The following is a 25,514-nucleotide window of genomic DNA, read 5'->3' as shown; positions in this document are numbered from 1 at the left end:
TTCTGTAAGGCGCTGAAGCCAGGCCAGTGAGCTTTTTCCCACCTTCACAACCATGGCTGTAGAAAAAATTCCAATGGAGATGTAAGAAAATAAGCAGATTTTTGTCCCTACATAAACCAAACATCTGTGTAGTTCTACAAAGAACTACTTTCCCTGGCCTAGGAGTAATCATCTTCACTAAGAAAGAACCATCAGAAGAGATACTGGGAACCTGGAGAGGAATTGGGGGAAAAATATGCTAAAGCAGGGTCTGAGAGAATACTGGTAAATGTTACAAGAGAAAAGGAAACTAAAGTCACCCTGGTACTAAAATTCTGATTAGACAAAGCTGTGCCTCCTCTGAACTTCTTAATTTAAACAGTAGTTGTTTCTTTCCTTTCATGAATATGTAAGTTCATTCCTGTTCTTCCTCCCCAAAAATTTGTCTAATGTGTTTAAAGAAAAATGTCACAGGACAACAGTCTGCTGCTAGGGGGAAAATGTCAAGGTGAAGCCTGGCCATACATCATCCCTAAACGCTGAGGCACAAGGATTTCAAGGGGGAAGGTATTTATCATGTGATATTGTTCTATTACAATGACTCTATATTTCTGTAGTGCCAGGTGATGGATGCATGCTGGCTGCAATCATTCTCCTCCTGCAGCAGTTTCAGTGGTTCGCTGTGGCCTTGTTAAACAGCTGCATCCTCATCACTATGGCCACGGGCATGTGCTGGCACTGCCAGCCTGGGCACGGCACAGCCCCCAGTGCCAGGGCGTGCAACCAGGATCTATCCAGTAACAGACAGCACAAAAATGCTGGATTATCCATCACACTGCCAAGCAGCTCTCCTAAAAGCTTTGTGAGAAATGCTACTCACTTCCAAAAATTTAGAAGGTTTATTAAAACCTTATCAAAAAAATACAACAGAAGACTGAATAGAGAAAATATTACAGCAGTGGGAGCAAAGGAATTTTTCCCACCATATTCTCATTCACACAGTGGATGTTCTGCCTTTTAACCCTTTAGCCCCTCCCAAAGTCTTGTCAATTGACTCCTTCTTCACTGTCCAGTGGTGGAGATAATTTTCTTGCATCCTGGTTGGAGGTCAGGTGCTGCCATAGTAACAAGCCAACCCTCCCCAGTGCCCTGACTGCTCAGGTCACCCCCTGATAACAATGCAAGGGGGTGAAACATAACTATAAATCTATAAAACATCTCTTAACATATAATGTTTGCCTTTTAATTGTGAGAGTCAACCATTGCATTACTCATCTATCACAGCTTCTAATAAAGATTATTTGACAACCCAGATGGGCAGCTTGTGTGAAACACAGAAAACAATATACAGGGAGTGACTACAGGAAAACTATATACAGGGAGTGACCACTCTCGAGAGCTGGAGCTTCATTTGGGGAGTTGGGAGGGGTGTCCTGAGTGCATCATCTCTCAGGGATTGGGTTCCAGCCCTGCCTCTCCTGTGAGCAGGACACAGAACAGTTCTGGTCCCTCAGTGCCATCAGGAGAGCTGTGTGACACAGACAAAGCAGCACTTCTTGTCACAGTCATGTGTTCAGGACCATTTCACTGGTGTTTTGGGGGCAATTTTTATTTGTTTGTAAGGTAACAGGCTTAACCCTGCTTTAACAGAAATGGAGGTAGGACTAGAACTGAGCTACCTACCCCTTTCAGGTGCCCCTGGTAGCCAGAGAATGTTGGTGTGAACTCTCAGTCAGTCTGTAAAATCTCAGTGACATCAAAAAGGGCAGTCATGCAAATAGCCCAAGAAGCTACTTACATAAATAAGCTTTTCTTCATTAGGAAGTAGAAACAAAATCCAGCAGAACTTGTAGACACCTCATCTTTTAAAAGAGGTTTTTTTTTAATGAACAAACATGATGAAGAGATCTGATCTGTGTGAGTACTGATATGTCTGTGTGAGAACATTTATTCTTGTCTTTGAGTGCTTACTAGTCCCAGAATCATTTGCAAACAGAGTTTGTACTGAAATTTTCTTACGTTTCTGCTAGTACCCATAACCTTGGCAACAAAATATTTTTATTTCAGGTACTCATTGAAATTAATGACTTAACATTGATGTTAAATAATGCCAAAATTTCGTAGTGCACAGGTATTTTCATTAATAAATGGGAGACTTTGTAAATATGACTAAGATCCTTCCAGTTGGACTGGAATCAACTACATGTACTTGTGGAAACATCTACACTTTGTTTTTATGCACTGAGCTGTAACTGTGCCTAATGTAGTTTTTTTACAGCTTTGGGTACTTTGCTATGGGAAATCTTGACTTGGTTTTACCTTCCCAAGGCATGGTTGGTTGAGATTTGGGACTTCAGATAAAAATGCTCTCGGTACAATTTTAGGGGAGCTTCACTGAGCAGAAATTGTGTATGAAACAGAGCACAGCTGAGAGTGAATCTGAAGGAGATTTCATTCCCTCATCCCTGCATCAGCTGCAGTGGGTTTTCACTCTGAGCCATACTGTAATTGCTGATTGCTGCCCCATGGCAGAGCAGTGCCTGCTCCCCTGAGCACTGCAGACGTGGCTCTGGAGGCTGTGCCTGGACAGACAACCTGGTGAGCACTGGGTGTGCATCCATGGCATCCCTCTCCCACACAGGAAGGAATCTTTCCTTGTTGGGGAAGATGAAATAGGAAAACCTTATAAATATGATTGCCTGGCAAAAGATTTGGAAAATACAGACATTGAGATGAGAACTAGATTTGAAATAACAAACCTTGACTACTGAATAACTAGAAAACAATAGTATAGCCAGGTTGAAAGCAATCCCCCTTCTGATTAAACAATGCCCTTCACCTGCAGATAGGTCCAAAGGTCAAATGGAATGCTCTGTCTCACCCCCAATGTCTGGTTCATCCCACACCTGTGACCCTCCCCTGAAGTATCAGATATCTGTGACCCCACTGGCCCAAGTCCTGCTCCAGCCCACCTTGAAGCCCCCTGATAAGGTGTGCCCAAGGGACCAGATGCTCTCTTGGACCTTCCCCTGGGACCCTCACCTGGAACCCTCTCTCCCTCTCCTTCTCCCTCTCTCCCTGGGCCTGCCACAAGTTGCGCCTGACAACTCCAAGCAGGGCCTTTCCCCCTTTTAATAAACCACATCTTCTAAAACCTGACTTCAGAGATCTCTCATCCATCCAAACCGTCCTGGAGACCCGCGCTCGCTACGCTTCCTTCTCCAGGTTAGCCACTCTTTTCAGCAGGTCCTCTGTGTCTGCAGAGTATTTTAGCTGCCACATATCATTCTCCTGGCAAACAATCCCCACAAAAAATAACTACAGAGAGATTTTCAGGGAGCTTTCCCATGGTTCCCCAAATCTGCCTAGCAGAGAGTACATGGGAGGGTGGAATGCTTCTTTGTCTTTATTGCCCCCAATGTTGTTTAAGTCAGGACCAGCTACATTTTTGCCTTGTGTAAAAATCGTGCACTGACTACCAGAAAACTGAAATGGGAGTATTTAATCTCATTTAGAGGTGACCTTGCTAGAGAGGCCTTGAAATCTACCAAAATGTGCATTTCTATCATCCTTAAGAGATATTGCTCTTAAGTAATTTGATTGCAATAGAGATAATAGGGAAATTATTTGAATCTTCACTTTTGCAGAGGTATGTTTGACTATTATTCTGCATTTCTACATCAAGAACTCTTTCAAAAGAAATATGTGGAATGGCTTGTTCAGGAAACGAGGTCAGTTTGTTTTATATCAACATCGTATTCAGGCAGAAGTTTATATGGTTTGTGTAATATGGCTCCTTTTGTCCCAGTGCAGTGAAGGAGGTAGACAGTTTAGGGTAGGGTTTTTTATAAGTAGTGGCTTTTTTTTTTTAATGTCACATGCATTCTTCATTTATAAATTTGGAAAATATTTGCAAACATTTATTGCATCTTTTAATGACATAAAATAGCTAGTAATGAAGATAAACTAAGAATTTGGTTTGGACTTTCAGGCTAGATTGAAAATATGATAACTCAAAAACTCCAAATGGAAATCCAGTAAATACTCACTTGGACTTCCAAAAAGTTTGATGAGTTCTTTTTTTACAAGTTAAATTTAGCAGCAAAGAATTATCTATCTGTGAGACTCTTGTTTTAGGTGGAATCCATCTCCTTCTGTCCTGCTGTACTCTACAGACTAAACTGTAGATAAAACACAGCCTCACACAGCCTCACCCTTGAACCCCATCATTGTCATCAGGTGAATTCCTGGTCTTTGGAATCAGGTAAAAGTGCATGCAACTGGAAGAACTTTTGGTCAAGGACTAGATCTCAATTAGATGTGAGAATCAGAGTTCTGGAAACCAGGACTGTCCTTTTGGCTGCAGGCCACATTTGTAGAAGATTAAGAAATAATGAAATATGTCACTTTATTCTGCCAGAACATTTCAGAGCAGCTTTGGGTGCAAATTCACCTCCTTTGTGTTTGTTTCTGATTTGTTAGTGGAAGGTTTAAAGTGTCATAAAGCAAATGAGAGTTTGGTCCTTGGGTCAGGCTGAAGATTTCAGTGAGATACATTACGTAGCTTCATATTTTTCATCTGTTTTTTTCATGTCTCATGAAGAGATGTTGAACTTCTAACTTTCTGAAAGAAGGGTATTCTTGTCCTCTTCACTTCCCTATATCTTTGCACAACATATTTTCAGTCCCACTGGGCTGGTGCCAATTGCAAGAATATGTTACTTACATTCGTATTTTTTGTTTTACCACATGTTCTCTAAGGAATTTTCAAGCTTGCAAGACTATGAAACTATAAAAATGAAAAAGATTGGGGAGTTTTAGGCTGTATCAAAGGTACTTTTCATGGCTTATGCTCTCTGAGAGTCATGCACAATCAGGTTTCAGACAGTGCTCAAATGTATCTGGAGTCGGTATTATACCACTGAGTCCATTATCAGCTGCTGCAGTCCCAGGGTGGCAAAAGGAGGCCACATCTTTTTGCTCATACAGACATCTAAAAATGTTGGCTATTGTGGGATTTCATTTAATTCACACCATGGAAGAACAGGCAGCCTGAAAAAATAGATTTGTTTTGTCTATTGGTGAGTTACAATTTTGTCAATTTTTCTGGGAACTCTTGACCCACTGTTCCTGTTGCTCTTGCCAAAAGAGGATGAGTGCTCCGGTGCTGGCATTTGCTGGACCATTACATCAGAAGTCAAGAAGAATGTGGGGAATAGTAAATCTTGTTTCCCAATGGAATAGAGTTGATGATTCAGACCGGAGTTATCAATGGCAGGAGCTGCTTTTAGGGGGCAAGACCACATTTGTGTTGTTACAGTAGATGGGATGAGACTCCTCTTACTCCGGAGGGATGTTCACCAGAGCAAGGTCTGAGCTGTCTGCTTGGGAAGCACATTTAGGAGCCCAAAGAGGGGCACTGGTTTTCTCTTGAGTTCCCATTTCCACCTATTCCTCCCTGCAGGAAAGCCCTTTACAACCAGCAGCTGGGATCACAGGACCTAAGGTTGAGGTGAGAAGAGACCTCCAGAGGTCTTCTTGTCCCACCCCACTGCTCAAGAAGGGTCACCAGGATCAGATAACTTTTGAATATCTCCAAGCATGGAGGCTCCACAACTTTTATGGGCAACCTGCACCAGTGCTTGGTCACCTTCACAGTAAATAGTGGTTTTTGATGTTCTGCTAGAACCTCCTGTGTTTCAGCCTGTACCCATTGCCCTGTCACTGAGCACCTCTGGGAAGGTCCTGGCCCACCTTCTGTACTCCCTCCCTTTAGATCTTTATAGATCTTTATCTCTTTTTGAAGAGATCTCCCAGTCCCAGCTCTCTCAGCCTTTCCTTGTGTGAGAGAGGCTCCAGTCTCTCAGGCACCTCAGTGGCTCTCCACTGGACTCTCTCCAGTAGCTCTGTCTCTTTCTTCACTGGGGAACCCAGTATTAGGTACTGATTTTCAGCTTTAATTCCCATTTTTAGTGTTGCTATCAACACTTATTTTTTGCCCATTATACAATTTTTTTTCAGGAAAAAATCTGAATATCCACATGGAAAATGGTCACAGCCCCAAGGCTGCCAGAGCTCTAGGAGTGTTTGGACAACACTCTCAGGCATGGGGTGGGATTGTTGGGGTGTCCAGGGCAGGGATAGGAGCTGGACTGGATGGTCCGTGGGAGTCCCTTCCAGCTCTGGATATTCTCTGATTCCATTAAATGAAAACCAATTTATATAATGGAAAACATCCACATTTTTACAAAAACTGTGCCCTGTTAGAATGGAATTCTGGAAATTTAATAAGCATTGAATTTTAAAGCAGATCAGTTTGAATCAATGAAAAAAATTTAGCATTTTTCTAGGCACATGGATGGGGCAGAACAACTTATCTCCAGCCTTTTGGTCTGAGTGTAGAGGTGCTTTTTCCATCTGATAGGAACTCTGTGAATACTTGTTCTGACTTTAGGGAAAAAATCCTCTTTAGAGTCTCCAGTGGTATCTTCAACAATGAATAATTAATTTTTTGGAGTGAAAAAATCATTGTAATGGAATTGACCTTTCCCTATAGCAATAGGTTCAATCACTTCCATCTGTCACAAGTTCTTTGCAGGATTTTAATTAATGGTGAAAAATGTTTTCTCCCCATGTCAGCGTGTTGTTTAGAATCCCAAACACCTGAGTGCTTCAGAAGATTCTGGCAATACAATAAAAAAAAAAAAATTGAAAAAGCACCAAACCTTCTGAGATCAGGACAGATTTCCTGGGGAAAAATCTGGAAAGCAGTAGAACCTCTATCTTCTCCCAGTTGGTCTTGAAGCCAGAAAATAATGACAAGTAATCAGTCTTCCCCAGCAGGCTGGGAGCTGATGAATCCAGCTTTCCAAAGAGCAGCTTTGCAGCAACATGGCCACATCCTTTCAGAGAGCTGTGTCAATTACATCTATATGAAAATGGCTTTTTTTTTTTGGCCACCCTGATATGTTAGCAGGAGTAGTGAGTGGACTGCTGCCACAGAGCTGCAGCGAAGCCTGGCTCCACCAGTCAGCTGCACAGACCCTGCCTGGGTCCTGTTGCCTTGTCAGCAGTGCCTGGGGGGCAGGCACATGCTCAGGGACAGCTCACCCCTTCCTCTTGGGCAGCAGAGCAGCTCAGCAGCAGCCCAGAGGTGTCTTGGGCACAGGGAGTGAGCCTGGAGGTCACTGTGGCACACCCCACCCTGCAGGGCTGGGTGGGCACCACAGGGCAGCAGAGTCTGCAGCCTTCCCAGGGTTGAAGGTTCTGCTGTCTCCTCAAAAACTGCAGGCAAGAACATTTCCTCATGGGCTCTGTGAAGGTGCCATGTCACTGTGTGAGTGCTCCATGTCACTGTGTGAGTGCTCCATGTCACACTGAGTGTGCCATGTTGCTCTGAGTATGCCATGGCATTGTGTGAGTGCTCCATGTCACTGTGAGTGCTCCATGTCACTGTGTGTGCCATGTTGCTCTGAGTGTTCCAAGTCATTGTGCGAGTGCGCCATGTCACTGTGTGAGTGCTCCATGTCACACTGGGTGTGCCATGTCACTCTGTGTGCTCCATGTCGCTGTGTGAGTGTGCCATGTCGCTGTGTGAGTGCTCCACGTCACTGTGTGAGTGCTCCACGTCACTGTGTGAGTGTGCCATGTCACTGTGTGAGTGCGCCATGGCACTGTGTGAGTGCTCCATGTCACACTGAGTGTGCCATGGCATTGTGTGAGTGCTCCATGTCACTGTGAGTGCTCCATGTCACTGTGTGAGTGTGCCATGTTGCTCTGAGTGTTCCAAGTCACTGTGTGAGTGCTCCATGTCACTGTGTGAGTGCTCCATGTCACACTGGGTGTGCTCCATGTCACACTGGGTGTGCTCCATGTCACTCTGTGTGCTCCATGGCACTGTGTGAGTGTGCCATGGCACTGTGTGAGTGTGCCATGGCACTGTGTGAGTGCGCCATGGCACTGTGTGAGTGCTCCATGTCACACTGAGTGTGCCATGGCATTGTGTGAGTGCTCCATGTCACTGTGTGAGTGCTCCATGTCACACTGGGTGTGCTCCATGTCACACTGGGTGTGCTCCATGTCACTCTGTGTGCTCCACGTCACTGTGTGAGTGCGCCATGGCACTGTGTGAGTGCTCCATGTCACACTGAGTGTGCCATGGCATTGTGTGAGTGCTCCATGTCACTGTGTGAGTGTGCCATGTCACTGTGTGAGTGAGTGTGCCATGTCACTGTGTGAGTGTGCCATGTAACTCTGAGTGTGCCATGTCACTGCCATGGTGCTGGAGTGGAAATGCCACAGAGCTCCTGCAGTGCTTTGCTCTTGCATGTTGACATGCAATGGTGAATGCAATCTCTCCCCTGCTCGCATTGCAGAGCAAACCAGAATGACTTATGGCTGTTTAATATAAATGCTGCTACCCAGCTCTCTGGTAGTTCATTATCTTTCCATTTAAGCTAAGATTACTTAAATTTTCACTGCTGTCCACAAAGGTGAGTAAAAACAGAGCTCCTAGAGATGCCATGGACACAAGCCCAGCTGGATTTGCAGCTGCAGCCCTGCAGTGGGGCTGTCCCTGCAGTGGGGCTGTCCCTGCAGTCTGTCTGTCCCTGCAGTCTGTCTGTCCCTGCAGTGGCCCAGCTGTGCTGAAGGCAGCCTGTCCCTGCACTGGCCATGCTGTCCCTGGGAAGGCACAGCAGGGACAGGGCTCTCTGCTCTCAGGGGCTCTTGGGGGTGCTCTGCTCTCTCACCACCCCTGCTCACACCCTCTGGGCTCCCTCCAGGCACAGCCCAGCAGGTCACTGGTGGCTCTGAGAGCTCAGCTTTTGGAGCTGTGCTTGCTGAAGTCCAGCTGAGGGTGTAACAAGGCAGTGAGGAGGGCTTAGCTCAGACCCAATTTTAGTTCTTGAGCAAATAGCAGCAGGGCTGCCAGGCTTCATTACATCCACAGACAGATGGTCTGGACTGAGAGACCAGCAATTAATGTACAATGTGTTCTTTGTTGGCACTTACCACAAAGGCATTTTTTGTGTGTATAAACTGTCTCATTCTTAAAACTTATTTTGTTTTGTGACTCTAGTGCCTATATGGAGCTGGAGGGAAGTAATAATTCCATGTAGGCATTAAGTGGAGGAGTTGTTCTCTTTCTCTCAGCTTTCATTCAATGTTCTAATTACTGAACATAATTTTTATTTTTGAAATACTCCTTGTTATCGCAGTCAATTCTCCCTAATGTATCTTCTGCATTAAAATGAGCTATTTGCCCCTTAGTATCCCTGTTAAATTGGAAATTTTATAATTTCCATCAGGATCTCCTGCTTGGGAAGGAGAAATTTAAGTCATTGGAGTGCATGCATGCATTGGGTTCAGATGTTTGCCTGGGTGAGTATCAATGAAGTTTTGCAACCTGACAACTTTACTAATTACTTTTTTACATTATTTTTATCCCCCAGCTTATTATCAGACCCTTAAATCATTCCCTAAATAGAATCCAACATGAAATGAGCCAGATGCATTCCTCAAAGCCATTTCTGGCTCCCTGACTATTCCTCAACTATTCTAGATCCTGAATCCTCCTTTTGTTAGAGCTCTATATTTTCAGATAACATTCCCAAACTTGCAAATCAGAACCACCAACTTTCCAGGATTCCTGTTAAGGCCAGGATGCCTGTGGAAGTGAGTCAGGATGTGGCTGGCTGTTGCTTTTTTTTGCCAGATTCAGGCTATAAGTTGAAGCAGAAGTTATGATTTGCAAAACCAGTGTCATTTTAATGCCTCATTTACTTGATTCTATCAATTCTTTCAATAAAATTGGAAGGGTTTTTTTTTTAGCTCTGCCTTTGAGGTATCTGGGAGCTTATTTGATCAGGATGGAAAGCCTCAGATGCTGAGGACGTAAATATGTGATCATGAAATCAGAGTCTGCATCATGGGCAAGAGATGAGATAATGTTCTGGGATTAATTTTCTGAGATGTCTCCCTCCAATCTTTTTTTGGTCTTTTTTTCACTTTTGAAATTGAATTTTATATATGCAGTAAAGAAGGCCAAACAGATAAAAATTTGGACTGTAATTATGAACTGTTATAGGTAAAAATCCAGCATTCCATTCAATAAAGCAAATTTTCTGAGGAAAATTCTTTAACATCAGAGATAGATGCTGTTTATTTACAACCACACTTATTTACATTGGATTTTGTAGGAAAAGCATACTGTTAATACCATTAGGAACAACTCTTTTTTAAACATTTGTGGTGCAGTCCTCAGGTTAGATGTTACACTGGGAATGTTTCTCCTAGTATTATACATTTTTCCACCTCAATTCCTCACTATCAATCTGTGGCTGATGTTTCTAAACTCCAGATTGTTGTGTAATAAGGAGAAATAAGTACTTATTGTTGGCAGATGCTGCTAATGTGGCTTTTCCTGACATTGTTTGTGTCTTCTAAGACTGGGTGTATGTGTGTGTGTCTGTATTTTTTGAAGAGTTTTTGTTTGTCTTTTTCCTTAGCTTTGATGGGGGTGGGGGGGTGTTTGGCTTTTGTTGTGTTTGTTGGAGTTTTTTTAACAATATCTCAGTAAATTCTCAGCTGTATTCTATAGAAACAAATCTGTGCCTGAGTGATAGACACGTCTTGCTGTAGTGGGGCTCTTCAGCTCATGTCACATTGCTCATTGTCTCATGGAAGAGATGCTTTTTGTGTCTAGGAACTGTTTCTTGTAATTTACTTTTTGTTTCCCCTCCAGCCCTTTCCCCAGCATTGCTTCATTCACAACTGCAACCCTTACGCTTCTAAGAAAGCATTTAAATTTGAGTAATACAATTCCCCCCTTTCTCTCCCTCACTGTCCTCTGTTGTAGCAGCCTGACATGACAGCAACAGGATGTGAGTTACTGGGGGCGAGGGCTCTGTTTCCCCCAGGAGCACATTCCCTTTGTCCCTCCCCTGGAGACACAAGGAACAGCTACAGAGCAGTGGCTTGGTCCTTGGGATGCTGCTACTCCTGAAAATGCACTTCCCTGTGAGCTCTAATGAATTGATCAGCCCTGCAGCTGCCTTGCATGTCAAACAAAATGCATTTTCCACACTTTGGACATGGAGAAAAAAGGATATAAAGGAGATATGGCCTCATAAATCAATCCAGCTAAGCCATCTTCATAGACACCTTATTGAAAGAAAATATTTGTCTCCACTTCTCTTCTATATCATGAAAGTCTTTATAAATCTGTGCTTGGTTAAAATATAGCTTCAGGACTGTGGAAATTCATGGTGGTCTGCAGTGAAGCCCTCTAGGACTGAGATTATCTGTGAGGTCTCCAAGGCATCTGTTGTGTTTCCTACATATGGAATAGAAAGTATCTGGCTTGGGACTGAACTACAGTAGCTCTATTTTAAGGTACTTACCTTAATTCCAGAATCCAAAGGCCATGAAAATATCCATTTATCAATTATACTGTACACTCTTCTAGAATATTTGGTAAAAGAATATTTTTCTGTACAGAACAAGACCTTAGCTGCCCTTTTAGAGGTGGCCAGTAAGAAACCAAATGGTCTCCTCCCTTTCCTCCCCAATAACAGTTTAGTCATTACTCTGTCTTCAGCTTTTGGATCTTTAGCCCACTCTGCTCATGGCCATTGAGACTGAACCACAGTTGGATTTCAGTGTTTAAAACACCCGGATTTAGTTTGTATAAAGGAGTTAGGAATTGTCATGGGACCAGTTTGTTCATAAAGCCCAAAACACAGTGCTGATGGAGAGGCTTTCCAGCTCATTCCCTTGGTGGGACAGGGATATTGCCATGTCCCAGATCCCTGCCAGATCTGCAGCACCATGCACAAGCTGATTTGAGTGGACATGATGGGAGAAGCCAAACTGGGAATGTCAGAAAGCACTTAGTGGTTTGTACATATTGTCAAACCCCACTGTTCATATGGGATAAATAGGGACTTGCAGGTTAAATTGCTCTTTTCCCCACGTTTAGTGAGCTCTCTGCCTGCTCTCACTGGACAGTGAAATAAGCTGGACACGTGTGGGTTCTGCTCAGTGGCACACAGCTGTCCTCCTGCAGTTACTATTTGTTATTACTCATGTTAGTTACTGATCATCTCCAGTTACCTGTTGTGTTCCTCCAGCACCACCCAACAGAATTCAAACCCACACCGACTCAATGATTTCATTTAGGATTCCAACTCTCTCTTCACACCTATGACAGCCAGCAAAGGACTAGATCTCTGGATTATCTGGATGACTTTCTCATGACAGACTAATTTACTACACTGGAATCTCAGCACACTCTGTTTTACTACCAGTGCTTGATGGAGGAGTTGGCAGGAGCACTAACTCAGCTGCTGCCACTTGGAGTGTTTGCCTTGTTGATAAAGGCAGGAGTTCAGAGCTGGGAGCAGGGCTCAGCTCTGGGATGCTGCAGCACAAGGAATGGGCTCTCAGGAGCTTTCTGTGTGTTTGCACTGTCTGCAGAAATGTTCTGCTGAAGGTCCTGCAAGGGAGAGAGGTAGCACAAGCAGCTGGGTGCAGAACCTGATGGGTTTTGTGACACTCATTGACCACTCCTGAAACAACCTTATTTTAAAATTCCCAGTATTTAGCATTAAATTTCTGTTTAGTTCAGGATAGCTAATTTTTTTTTAACTTCAGAGGCTGCTGCATAAATAAATAAAATTGGCTTTTTGAAATGTTTTACATCATTACTGTAACATCAGGCAAGTGTTTGTGGTTGGCCTAGGAAATGGCATTTTTTTCAGTTTGGAAGCTGTTACCACCAGAGCTGTAGTGACCTTTAGGTTACCACAACTCTGCTTGTTTGGAAAAAATATATTAAAATAAAATCTGGTGTAAAGCAAAGCTTTCCAGCCACAACTCAGCTCCATTTGATTTTGCATGAAAAATGTGGTGAGGCTGCCTTAGCCCCAACAGATGTGAGAAAGTGCAAACTACAACCAGGAACCTGCTTGGCTGCAGCTTTTTTTGTCCAGTGTGGGTGATGAGGAAGGGAGAGAGATTCCCCACTCCCTGGTGAGGTGCTGAGGTACCCAGAAAAGAATGGAATTCCCACAATTCAGTCATAAAGTACTTGCTTTGCTCTGAGGTGGTTTAGGTGTTTCGGGGCTGCAGACAAGGATTATGATTTTCTTCTCTCACTTCTTTGGCTAAAGCATAGAAATGTTGTAATAATTCACAGAACCACTGGGTTGGAAGAGACCTCCAAGATCATTGAGTCCAACCCAGCCCCAACAGCTCAACTAAACCCTGGCACCCAGTGCCACATCCAGGCTTTGTTAAACACATCAGGGATGGTGACTCCACCACCTCCCTGGGCAGGCCATGCCAGAACTTTATCACTCTTTCTGTAAAACACTTTTTCCTAATATCCAACCTGTATTTCCCTCGAAGCTCTATTTTATTTGAAGATCATTCCAATCTGAACTTGTCCAAGGAAGAAACAGAGCCTTAGAAGAAAGGTTCCCTTTCCCGAAGGCAGAGCTGGGGTGGGTGCAAAGGAAGGAGAGGGAAGGGTGTAGGGTCCTGCATGGCTGGGCCAGGGCTGGAGCACGGGAGGGAGAGGAGCTGGCTACCTGCCATGAGCAGGCACTGAGCAGACAGGCTGCAGGTGACTCCCTTTGGTCCAATGTGTGCCAGTGTGACAGGATTTTCAGGCACCTTTTTGAGTCTCACTGTGCTTGTTTGGCTGTTCTGGGGAGCTCCAAGGCATGCTGGCAGCAGCTGCAGCTGCCTCGTGTGGCTCTCTGAACCGAGTCCTCCTGAGCTGATCACCCCTTACCCCACCTTTGGAGGTAGGGGTTTTGTTGTGATTTATCTAATCAAAGACAAAGAAAACCCCAAAACATAATAGCCATGAGCAAAAAAATATTTTTGGAGAGAGAAGCAATCTGCATTTTTAGTAATATTATACTGATTAAAATTTTAGTGTTGCAAACATTAATAAATATCCTCAGAACTTTAAAATTTTTACAAGCTTGGCCACCTAAAAGTGGTTGAAATTTTTAATAATGTCTTAAAATGCATGGTCATCAACAAGATAAAGGGCATATCAAGCAGGATTTAATGCTTTTGAAATGTCAAATAACACTGGTGCCTTAAAACAATACGAGTGTTTTAATTTCTGTGGCATTTTAAAGAAGTTAACTTCGCAATTTTATTGCAGGATGGAATGTGCAATTGTTAAAACATCATCAAATGGATTGCTTTATTTGATTTAAAATGTCATATTCAGTACAGTGATTTTCACTCATTAACATTAAACTTGGGGAACCATATGTTAAAACAATCTTGTCTATTGAATGAGCACACTCAGTTAAGTAATATGAGCAGAAAAAATGTGAGACTTTCTGCTAAGCACTTTCATCCCCATTTTTAAAATCCTCTAGAATTCATTAGGACAAACCTAATCCTGCAAATGGTAAATCATTCTATTTATAGATTGCATGGCATTTTGATATTAAAATGCATAAAATCTGCCAATAGTTTAGAAATGAGGCATCAGCAAAGAGGATTATTGGTCTACCTAAATAATAATACAACCATTAAGAGGATAACATTTTCCAATTGCAATTACATGCCTTAATTTTAAAGAAGCTATCATTTACAATAATTTGGCAGATTCAGTCCATATTTCTTTCACAAATTTATTTCTTCATTATGCCTCAAAACAAATTTATGGTGCATTTATGTTTGTGAAGATAATTTGCTTAGTTTATTGTGAATGGAAATCAGTAATTACATACAATCTCATTTTCTACAGACATAAAGTTAATTCATGGTAGTAATTTTACACAGAATATTAGCCTGTGTTAGTTATGATGAAAATGTTACTATGGCAAATGCTCTATTGCAATATAATTTCCTTGGACTTGGTGAAAAGGAAATACTGACTTAGTAAAATAACACTTAACTCATCGATTTTGTGATAATTTTGGGTGATTCCAAAGATGTATTAATGATTATAGGGAAAATCTTATCTGGGCCTAAAATCAGAAATTCTTTTGTGAGTGGGGAATGGAAGCTTATGGAAAGGTAAACATTTCAAGAAGTCCAGCAGCAGATAAGGACTGCCAGATCCTGGAAGTGAGTCTTTGATACTGCTGATGAAAGCAACAGATCCCAGTCTCCAAGGAATTCAAATGGAATCCCTGGATTTGGAGATCTAAAATGGCCAAAGCTAAATAAGATGTCTGGAGGGAAGGATTCTATATTAGCATTCCAGACAATGTTTTTGTTATAACCAGTCTTTTCAAGCATGCTATGTCTGAGCTTTTTGTGGCAGATACTAAAGGAAAAAAAAAAAAAAAGAAAAGGAAAAGATGTCTCCTTTTGCTTCCATCCTGGATATTTACCCAGAAGCATGAGCAGTGACTCAATGTAAACCTAAATGTTTTGCCCTGGTCGTTTTTGGGTTTACACTGTATTCCTCCAGTTCTTTGATGGAGAAAAGAAAACCAAATTATTCATTTTCTCCTCCACTCCAAAAAAAGCTGTTGAAACACAAACATTTCTCATGGGAGGGGGGAACAACAAAGGAATAAATGGCATTTTATTTTATACTTTGGCAGAACTGTCTGCACTGTTGGCCTGGCCTTTGGATATCGTGGTATCCAGTGGCAGAACTCTAGGCCTAGCTGTTATTTGCCTTTCATTGGAGCAAAAACTTAATAAAGCTGCTCTGGGAATTCTAATTTCCTTCATTTTCTGAAACAGTTAAATAAGGATAATTTGCCATTTTGGAACGAACTTCCTTGGGGTTTGGGTAGTGGTAGTCCTCCAAATATGATGTTACAGGAAAGTGTTGTGCTCCCAGCTGAACAGAAGGGACACGAATCTGTACGTAGCCTTTATATCACAAAATGTATGAAAATCTTATGCACTCTAAAATATCTGCCATCTCATTAAAAGTAAATGAGGTTTGGCAAACTCTGGATCTGTAGAATAAGATTATTTCCAAAGTATTATTCTGTTAAGAATTTTTAAGGGATCCTTGATTTCAAGGACTATGGTAAGTATAGCTGTGTGTAACCCATAAATTGTTATTGCATACGATTTATGGAAGTATTTAATTATTTAGCCTGAAGTTCCATTTAAAATAAAGAATTTGAAGCTCCCATGGCTTTTGAAAAAGTTGATTTTCATCCTTTCAGTTGATGTCACAAAGTGCTCCTGACCCAAAGTAATGCTATCAAAAATAAGGAATTCCAGAGGGAGGAGTTCTTTCCAAGGAGAAATTCCTGCTGGTGCCCACCCTGAGCCTGCCCTGGCCCAGCCTGAGGCCGTTCCCTCTCCTCCTGTCCCTGTTCCCTGGGAGCACAGCCCGACCCCCCGGCTGTCCCCTCCTGTCAGGAGTTGTGTCATCCAAAAATATTGCTTCTTTTAAAGGAAATTTAAAAAATCAGTATGTAACTAATTCAATTCTACATGACTGAAGTATTTTTTTTTTTAGCTTAAAACCTGATCTTTTCTGCATTGAATAGAGATTGTGTTTTGAGGTTTTATTCCTCCTCCTTTCCTTGTCTTGCATTTTTTGTGTATCATGTAAAATTTGGTTTTATGGCAGAGATGGCCTTGTAATGGGTTCATGCTGTTGCTATCTGCCTGAGTCATTGATTTTGTTTGGAACTTCTAACTGCTCCTAGAACACAAATTAAGAAAATCATTATATTCTGTATCTGTGCATTCTCTTCCAGTAAGTTCTTAAAACTTTTAAATCAGGCACAAATATACATAACACCTAACACAGAGAACCTAATATTAGTTAATTTCTACTTTAACAAAAGAAATAAATAGCACCAGTAATCAGCTGCTTTATAACCTGTCATTTGGGCACAGCAGAAAACTGATAAGTCAACAACTTATCCAAAGGTAGAACTTCTTATTTTATAAAATAATGAATTAGCAGCAACAGATAGGTTCATTCTGTTGCATTGTCTGTCACCTTCTCAGTCTTCCCTTTGTGCTTACAATTTGAGACTTTATATGGGAGGTTGGAATGCTTAAGGGAAATATCTTTAAATGAATTGTGCCCTAGAAGAACTGCTGTGGAAGTGTAAATCCTGAGAATTAAAATAGTGAATATAACCTTGGTGGAATCAAACAGAAGCCTTAAAAAAACCTTTAAGTTCCACGACTTGTCTTACAGGAATTGGTATGTGTATGTATAAAAACGTAAATACTGAGATATTTTTTCAGTTTCAGGGTCCTGATGAGTTCTGCATTTTGCCAAGAGGAATGAATTCCTAAGTGTACAATGTCCTGCTCCATTTCTAGGGGAAATATTGAGGTGGCAGATGTCACTTTGTTCCTTAAATCTTCACAGTCAGTGGCCTTTTTTCATCCAAACTCCTACATTGCTGCATATTCAGAGCTCTTAAGATGTGAGGTTGTCTTTTGAAAGGAATTTTATGTATATAAGTATATACACATTTAGTAAAAACTAGATAAAATGTTCTGTAATATCTCAAGGGGGAGATGAAAGCAATTGGAGACTGCAACATGTCACTTCATAAAAAACTTTTTTTCAAAGAAATACTTGCATTATTAGCTCAAAATTAACTCAGAAGAGAGGATTAGTTTGAGGAAAGGCTACATGAACTTTGAAATGATGCAGCAGAGCATCAAAACAGTCACAGTAATGACTTGTGATGTTGTGGGTGCTAACAGCTATCTCCTCTTAAGCAGATCTTTCAAATACAGTGGGTTTTTTTGTTTTGTTTTGTTTTGTTTGTTTTTTTTACAATTACAGAATAGACTTCTTATAACTGAAAAATAGTTCAAGAGAAACAAAATGGGACTCAGTCCACCTCTGCAGTGATCAAAAGACTTAGCATTCTAAAGCATTCATTTTACCTGCTGAAAAAATAATAAGTAAGGAAAAACTCTGTAGAATGATTGAAAATGAATTTTCAGGCTATTAATAACTTTTAATATGGAATCATGACACAAAGTTCATTTCCTCTTGCTTCTCATTTTCAAACGAAGTACTGTAATTTCTGTCAAGGTGGGAGGAGTTTTTAGGAAATGCTTTGGAATGAGCAAGCTCCATTTTGGCTGGGAATGTCAATGAATGAGCCTTGATTGTGTCCCCGTTTCTGCTGCTGTCAAAGGAGCAGCTACCTTGTGCTGCCACCCTGACTCCTCCAAACGACAGGGAGCTGGAAATACTCCACTGAGCCATTACTGGGTTGTTTCCAAAGTTATTGAGCTTGCAGGAGTTTTCTCATCTCTGCTGTTTCCACGTTGCCTGTTGGGGTTAGGCTGATTTGTTAGCGGGCTGTGTGGTGCCTGCTAACCTCAGCCATGGATCAATGTGCTGAGCAATGAGCAATCAGCAGCAAATGGATGGGCTGTGCCCGGACAGCTTCCAATCCAAGTGCTGAAAATGCAGAAGTTAGCTGGTGTTAAATGTGTCCTGCAGAAAGTCCTGCGTGCAGAGCGGGCAGATTAATGACAGGAATTCCTGTTGTACATCAGCCGAGCACAGGGGCCCCATCTGTCTGCAGGAGCCCTGCGGAGCACACAAATGGCAGCAGGCTGCCACCAAGTCTGGCACCACGCATCCCTGCCCTCTCTTTATCCTCTTTCAGAGGCTCCAGCCCAACTGGAATTTCTGACCTGACATAGTTGTTGTGTTCTTCTGCTGCTCCTCTTGAAAGGCATTCTGTAACGAAGCCGCTCACAAAGGCAATGGGTTTTGATGTAGTGAATCAGAGAATTGCAGAAAAAGACAAAATCATCCCTGTTAGTTGAAAGAGAAGTGTGCCAAAAGAACAGCTTCAGCTCCAGGTACACAGAAGCCTTGCTGCCTCACAGCCACTTTGACTTTCATTAGTTTATTGATTGCTTCCAACTGTTGCAGAAACAGTTTGGGGCTGGAGGCTCAGGCATTGTGAAATGGCTCTTTGATTGCTAACAATTTAGGAATTCTGGTGGCTAGCAAAATGAGCAGCCCTAAATTGGGAGTTTTTCCTGTGTTATTCAGGGAGGAGGGGGCTCTAAGATGAATATGTACAGACACTGGCCACACACACAGGCGTTTAGCAGGGAGCCAGCGTGCCCCTGTTGCGTGACACTGTTGTTGCTGCAGTCTGCTCGGGTGGAGAATTACTGAAACTGGCACTGGGGGAGAACCTGTCTCACACAGGCTTCACTAGGACCTGGAATATTTTCATGGGACATAGTGAACCAACCACTCTTCCATTCAGAAGGTGGAGGTACACTTAGAAATTCTGCAGCTGAGAGTTTATCTACTGTCCCACTGCTTATATTGAGCATTACTGTCCTTCTCCAGAGAGAGGTTAGGTGTACACTCAGCACCTGCTTGGAGCCCAAGTGATGACAAGGCTGAATATGCTGGAAGGTTCTAGCAGCAGTGCAAGGCCCGAATTTAGGTTTTTATGCCTTTATCTATCAATAAAAGCATTTTACGCTTTACCAGCAGAAGCTTAAAATAATTTCTATGGCACAGAGCAGTGTTGTATAGATTCCCCTGGAGCTGTGGAGAAACTGAGGCACCAGAGCCAGTTTATCTCCACTAAAGTGCTTTGCCCATGCAAGAACAGGGTGAGCAAGAAACCAAGCTCAGGTGTCTCCTAAAAGCAGGGCATTATACTGTGTCAAGGAACTCCAGAGAACCTTGTCACTGTCAGGATTAGAAAGGGAAATTGCAAATGATAGAGGGATATAAAAACTGAAGTTTGCAACTTAGGGGCCCAGATCCTGTCTCCTTGGTGCAGTCTACTGCTGGGAATCTGAGCCTCTCTGAGTGGCAGCTTCAGAACTGCTGTTACAGACCTGTAATTGGTTTTCCTTCCCTTACTACGCCTGCAGACTTTCCTTGGACATGGATAGGTTTCCTGCAGGTCATAGGCATATTTTAAAACAGTAAATGGAAAATATTTTTTTCTTTTTTTTCCTGTGGCCTGCTTAAGTTATTTTTTTCTCTATCTAAGGCCATTCTATGCACTGAAATTTTGCTAAAGGTGGTTTGCTCTCCTACTTGCAAATTTCAGGCTTGACATTGGTTGGAAATAAAGTCTTAGAGAGGATATTACAAGTGAATAAAAGAGATTGTCCATCTCTGTGCCAGGATTCATTTTAGGAGTTTGTGAAATACCTGGAGCAATAATCCTAGTTTGATCTGGGACAGTTTCTAAATACTGTTGCAGTAAAAATACTTATTAACTTATTTCTTCCAGTCTGTATCCAGTTCTTCCCTTCTGTATCCAAGTGCAGGAGCTCGTGCTGCAGGTCAGGGATGTTTCTTCCCCACAATAACTCTGTGCCAGCCTGAGAACTCCAGACAGCCTTGTCATAAATACTTTAAACTCAGGGTTCTGCGTGAGACTAAAGTGAGCCTCCAACGGCAGACACAACCCTTTTTATGTGATTCTGCCTTCTCCACAGAATGCAAACATGCTTCCTAATTAGGGCTAAGACTGTGAATAGGCCATTATTCTACATGTTTCCAGGAGGCTGTTCTGCTGGAGAAAAATAAAAGGGCACTGTAAAACAGGTATCAACAAATGAATATGGAATGGTTTATTAAATAACCCACAGCAAATGCTAAGTAAATATAATAAATCCTAGGTTGTGATGAAAACTGTAGCATTTGGTGTTGGTGGCAAAGCACTAATGAGAGGAGTTTGGGAGCTGCTAGGCTGGCAAGTGCTGGAAGGAATGAGCCTGTCAGAGGCAGCAGCCTGCAGAGCAATGCTGTGATCCCAGGCCAGTGCTCTCTGATGCTCCCTGTTTGGGCTGGGAACCCTTGGAAGATGGGATTGTCTCCCAGGCTGCCCTTAGGCACTGAGCCAGCTTGGTCTCTGCTGGGCCAGCTGTGTCTGCAGTGCTTGGGATGGTTTGGTGGTGCTCTTGGTCACCTGTGCCAGTGTGACACCTCTGTCCATCCTACACACAGGAGAATTGGCACGTCCATTTATGTTTTATGAAGAGTAGTTATTTCCATGTGCCATTTACACAGCAGAAGTGTGTTTGAGGGGACCATTGCACCATTTCTACTGTCTGGGGGGGCCCCTTGCTCTTCTCAGCTGGGGTGGAGGCTGAGTCCTTCAGAGCAACCATCTGTGTGCAGGCTGGAGCTCTGGGTTTGCTGAGATGCACCAAAGGAGTCCAAAAAACCTGAACAGACACATTCTGACAGTCTCACTCTGTGAAGCCTGAAGCTCTACCTATATCTTGTTGTTTTTTTTTTTTTTTTTTTAAGTTTCTAAATAATTAAATATTGCAGGAAAAAAAGCCCCTAAAGGAAATCAAGACAACAACATTTAGCTCATTACAACTTGCCCTTTTCTCAGTCTGGGCATAAAGAACAGGAGAAGGGGACCAGGGATTTCAGCTTGCTTAGTGCAAAGCATGAACACTCACCTGATCTTTATCTGTGCTGCTGGAAACTTTTTGAAGATTATCGCTCGCTGCTCCCCACGTACAGAGACAGATCCTCTTTGTCTGGGAGCCTCAGCCTTGGCACAGAGTTTCTCAGCCTTCTGCCCAAGGACTGGGAGCCTCCATGCTGCAGCAGGCTGCACTGGTGCTGCAGCAGGCTGCACTGGTGCTGCAGAAAAAGGCTGCCTAAAGGCTCCTGTCTGCCCAGGGGAAACGTGCTGGCTGTGGGACACAGCTCTGCTCCAGCACACACCACAAACAGCCTCATCCTCTACCTTTTGGAGGAGTGTCTGGCAAGGAAAAAGGCAAAGCTTTTACAATTTCCCCCTCTCATTTTGGGATTTTATCACTGATATCAAGATCTTTCTGAAGTATCAGAGATTTGTTTGGGTTTAGTGGGGATGAAATTGTACAAATACTCAGAGGAATTCACACTCATGTTTCATCACTGAAGCACTTCCTCCCCATAAGTCTTTTAATAGAGTTTGACCATTTATACAGCAGCAAAAAAAATTGTATAATGCTCTGAAAAGATTTTAAAAAATTATTTTAGCCATCTTTATTATTTCTTTTAGAAGAGCTGTGTGTTTTGGGAGGGACATCTGTTGCAGTAAGGTAGAAAAATTATAAAAGAAAGCCTCATAGAATCAGGCTGGCTCTGTAAGATCAGTGGCTGGCCTTGTCAAGGTAACACTTTGCAAGTTCCCATGTGAAAACAATCCTGGTGTGAACAGTTCCTTAACAAAATAATCTATTCCTGGGTGAAAAACAGCTACACCTGCATAAACATTAAATCTATCCGATGAGAATCAGTGAAGAAAATATGTAAACAATTTAAGAATAAAGAGATTTGATGGACAAGTAAAATACCTTTTACTAACCAATAAAATAATTAGCAAGAAAGCTACTAACCAACTGGAGTCACACACAAGGTCTGAAAAACTGTATAAAATCGAGTTATGTGAATAAAGAATGGGCTTTTCCTGCATGAAGGAAATGGACTCTCACCTGATTCATTCCAATGGACATCCTACTTGATAATCCCTCAGAAAATGTAACAATTAACTTGGAAAAGCAGAAGAATAACACAGTGTTGAGGTTTTGGCGTGTAAATTTGATGTCCCCCACTTAGAGGCAAATCAAGATAAACAAAGATAAATTATTCAGGCCAAAGTTGTCCTTTCTGTCTCTGGCAAGAGCGAAAGGACACAGGCTCAGCTCCTTCTCTGGGACCAGACAGACTTGGATTGTCACTGCTGTTAATTCTGGTGGAGCTTTGTCAGTCCCTGGGCTGCAGTGAAAGCCAAGTGAGATTGCAGCTAAACTGGCATTACTAAATGGAAGGAAAACCAACTTAGAGTGAAAAAAAAAAGAGGAATAATTAAGGAAAATTACATAAAGAGAGGGTGACATAGGTTAATATCTCGTATTTCAAATTTGAGGAATAACCACATCTGGCAATATCAGGTGAATTCAAAATACATTGATGGGGAACAATATTGCAGTGTCAGGACTTCATGCTTCAATCCTTGCCTGAGTTCACTTTTTATATTTTTTGTTGTGCTTTTCAGATAAGCAGTGTCTCCCAAAAGCTTGACGTTTCCAGTATTTAGCCAACTGAGGGTTTTTTTTGATGCTTTTATTTTGAGCTTCTCTCCCAATTTAGAAAACCTTTCAGCCCCTTTGCCTTGCACCACCTGGTTTTACAAAGTGCCTTTCATTCCTCCTACTCTTCCAGCCATGCCAGTGAATTTGGATCAGCCTGAATGTGTTTAATTTGCATTTCCTCTCACACCAATTCGTGTGACAGGCCAAATGAGATAATAGGACTGTTTGGAAGTGTAGGCATGTATTTGGCAGCTCTGGGTACGGGGCTGCAGCCTCCCCACCTGAGTTCTGTGAGGCTGGGCAGGACCTCTGGAAGGCCCTGGTGCTTTCTGAAACATGGAGCAGGATGCAATTTGGAGTTTTCCAACTGCAGGCTGTTTATAGGAAGGCTGGACAGGGACTTTTCCTAAGGGCATGGAATGATAGAACCAGGGGGAAGGACCTTAAACTGAAGTCTAGATGGGTATTGGGAAGGAATTGTTCCCTGGGAGGGTGCTGAATTCCTGGCACAAGGTGCCCAGAGCAGCTGTGGCTGCCTCTGCATCCCTGGAAGGGCCCAAGGCCAGGCTGGACAGGGTTTGGAGTAGCCTGGTCAGGGGGTTTGGAATGAAATGATCTTTGAGGTCACTTCCAACACAAATCCTTCTGGGATTCTATTGTGTGTGGGAAATTTTGAACTGATGTGTCATTGGAAAGGAGATTGACTTCATAATGCATGAATTCAAAATTCAGGAATTTTATTTAGTTCAGATTCCTTCACCAGCAGAAATAGATGTACCTAAAATATTTTACCCCCAACTGCAAGCAGAAATCCAGCTTATGTGATGGCACTTTGTTTACTGACAACCTTTGAGGTGTGTGAATAAAAAGCCATTGCCTCTTTCCCTCTAGGGGAGAAATTTCAGTGCCATCTTATCCCTTTATTAAAGTAAATTCTGCTGGTCTCAGCTCACTTCCTGGTGTCTCTATTCCATATTAGATATTACTGTATTAAAAAAAAAAAAAGGGACAAATTGACAGCACCCGATAGTGAGAGTCCTTGGAATTGAATTAGCTCCTCTGTCAGGATTGAGGTCGTTGCTGGGACAATGTAACAAAATAATTTTGTTCGGTGGCCTTTCACAGCAGCTGCATCTGAGAGCCAAAAAATCCCTGTGCTTTGTTTTAGTGATGTCAGGGAATGTCAGAGCAGAGATGCACAAAACAGGGGAGCCAGAGAAGTTATCCATAATGAGGATTAAGTAGACCAAGGTTTGTTTTCAGGGTGGGGAGGTCTGACCTGGTCTGGAGGAAGATGGGGTTTGTGCTTTGCAATTTTGTAATTGAAAATGACACCAATGACATCAGAATTACTCTAAATTATATATTACTCAGAATTACTCTAATTTATTTTTTGCTTGCATCAATTATCCTGGGGCTTTATTTCTCTCACTCTGTCTTCTGTTTCCCATTGGGTTAGACTCTGAATTAAATAGAAGATACTCTTAGGGTAACACACCTTACAAGACAAGGCAGAAGCCTTCTGTGCCTTAAGAATTAGACACTGAAGGGAGCAAGCAGCTGAAAGGGTTAACCAGCCAGCTCTGACTCTCACACAAGGTCTATTCCATGCTCACCTTTCATCTTGAGGTTTTCTGTTGTCTTTTTTTATGTTAACACCGGAAGAGTCTATGATTTTGTACAGGATTTTACAAGCTGTCTTACCTAAACAGCTCCCAGTGATTTGTAGCTGAAAAGGATTTTTATCTTTCAGCAGTCTTGATCTAATGCATTCTGCCCTTATGTACTTACCAACTTTCCAAAGAATATGATTCAGAATTTTAAAATAATAACTGTTGGGTTTCTTTTTATTCCAATTCCTTCTTGATCTAACTTGTAAAAGAAAAAGCACCAAACAAAAAAAAAACACTAAACATGGGACCAACCTGCTGTGCTTAGGTGTTATAGGCATGTTCTGTACAGTGATTTAACTGTTCTTTCCCTAGTTAATATTTTACTACTCATATGTAGAGCTTCTACCATCTATTTGATATACATGGAATAAAACTTTGATTCCACATTATCCACAAGGCAGAAATATTGACATGTTCTTGCATACTATCCAGAAGTGAAGCAGAGCTGGTTAAAAGCATACCAAAGAATGAAAATGGCAAGTGATGCACTGAAATTTCAAAATGAGGGAGGTTTTTTGAGCCTGGTAAGAAACAATTACTAGAGTGAAATTTGTAACCTAAAATTGAACATTTTTCTGGTCTGTTCTGTGCTATCAAAATGGAAGTGCCAAAAGAAGAGATTTGTGAAATATTTACCTCACAAAGAAAATGCTCTTCTGGGAGATGCTTAATTTAGAAAAAAATCTTCCTGGTGGTGAAACAGAAGCCAGGCAATGCTGATCTGGCACTGCAGTCACTGGGCTGTTAGAGTGAAACTGCTGTTGTAATTAGCTGCTCGATTCATTTCAGACAAGTATTTTTGATACAAACCTAAAAATTCTTATTGCTCTC

Source organism: Anomalospiza imberbis, chromosome 12, assembly GCF_031753505.1.
Source record: "Anomalospiza imberbis isolate Cuckoo-Finch-1a 21T00152 chromosome 12, ASM3175350v1, whole genome shotgun sequence".
Lineage (NCBI taxonomy): Eukaryota > Metazoa > Chordata > Aves > Passeriformes > Viduidae > Anomalospiza > Anomalospiza imberbis.
Note: the sequence above shows the minus strand (reverse complement) of the source record.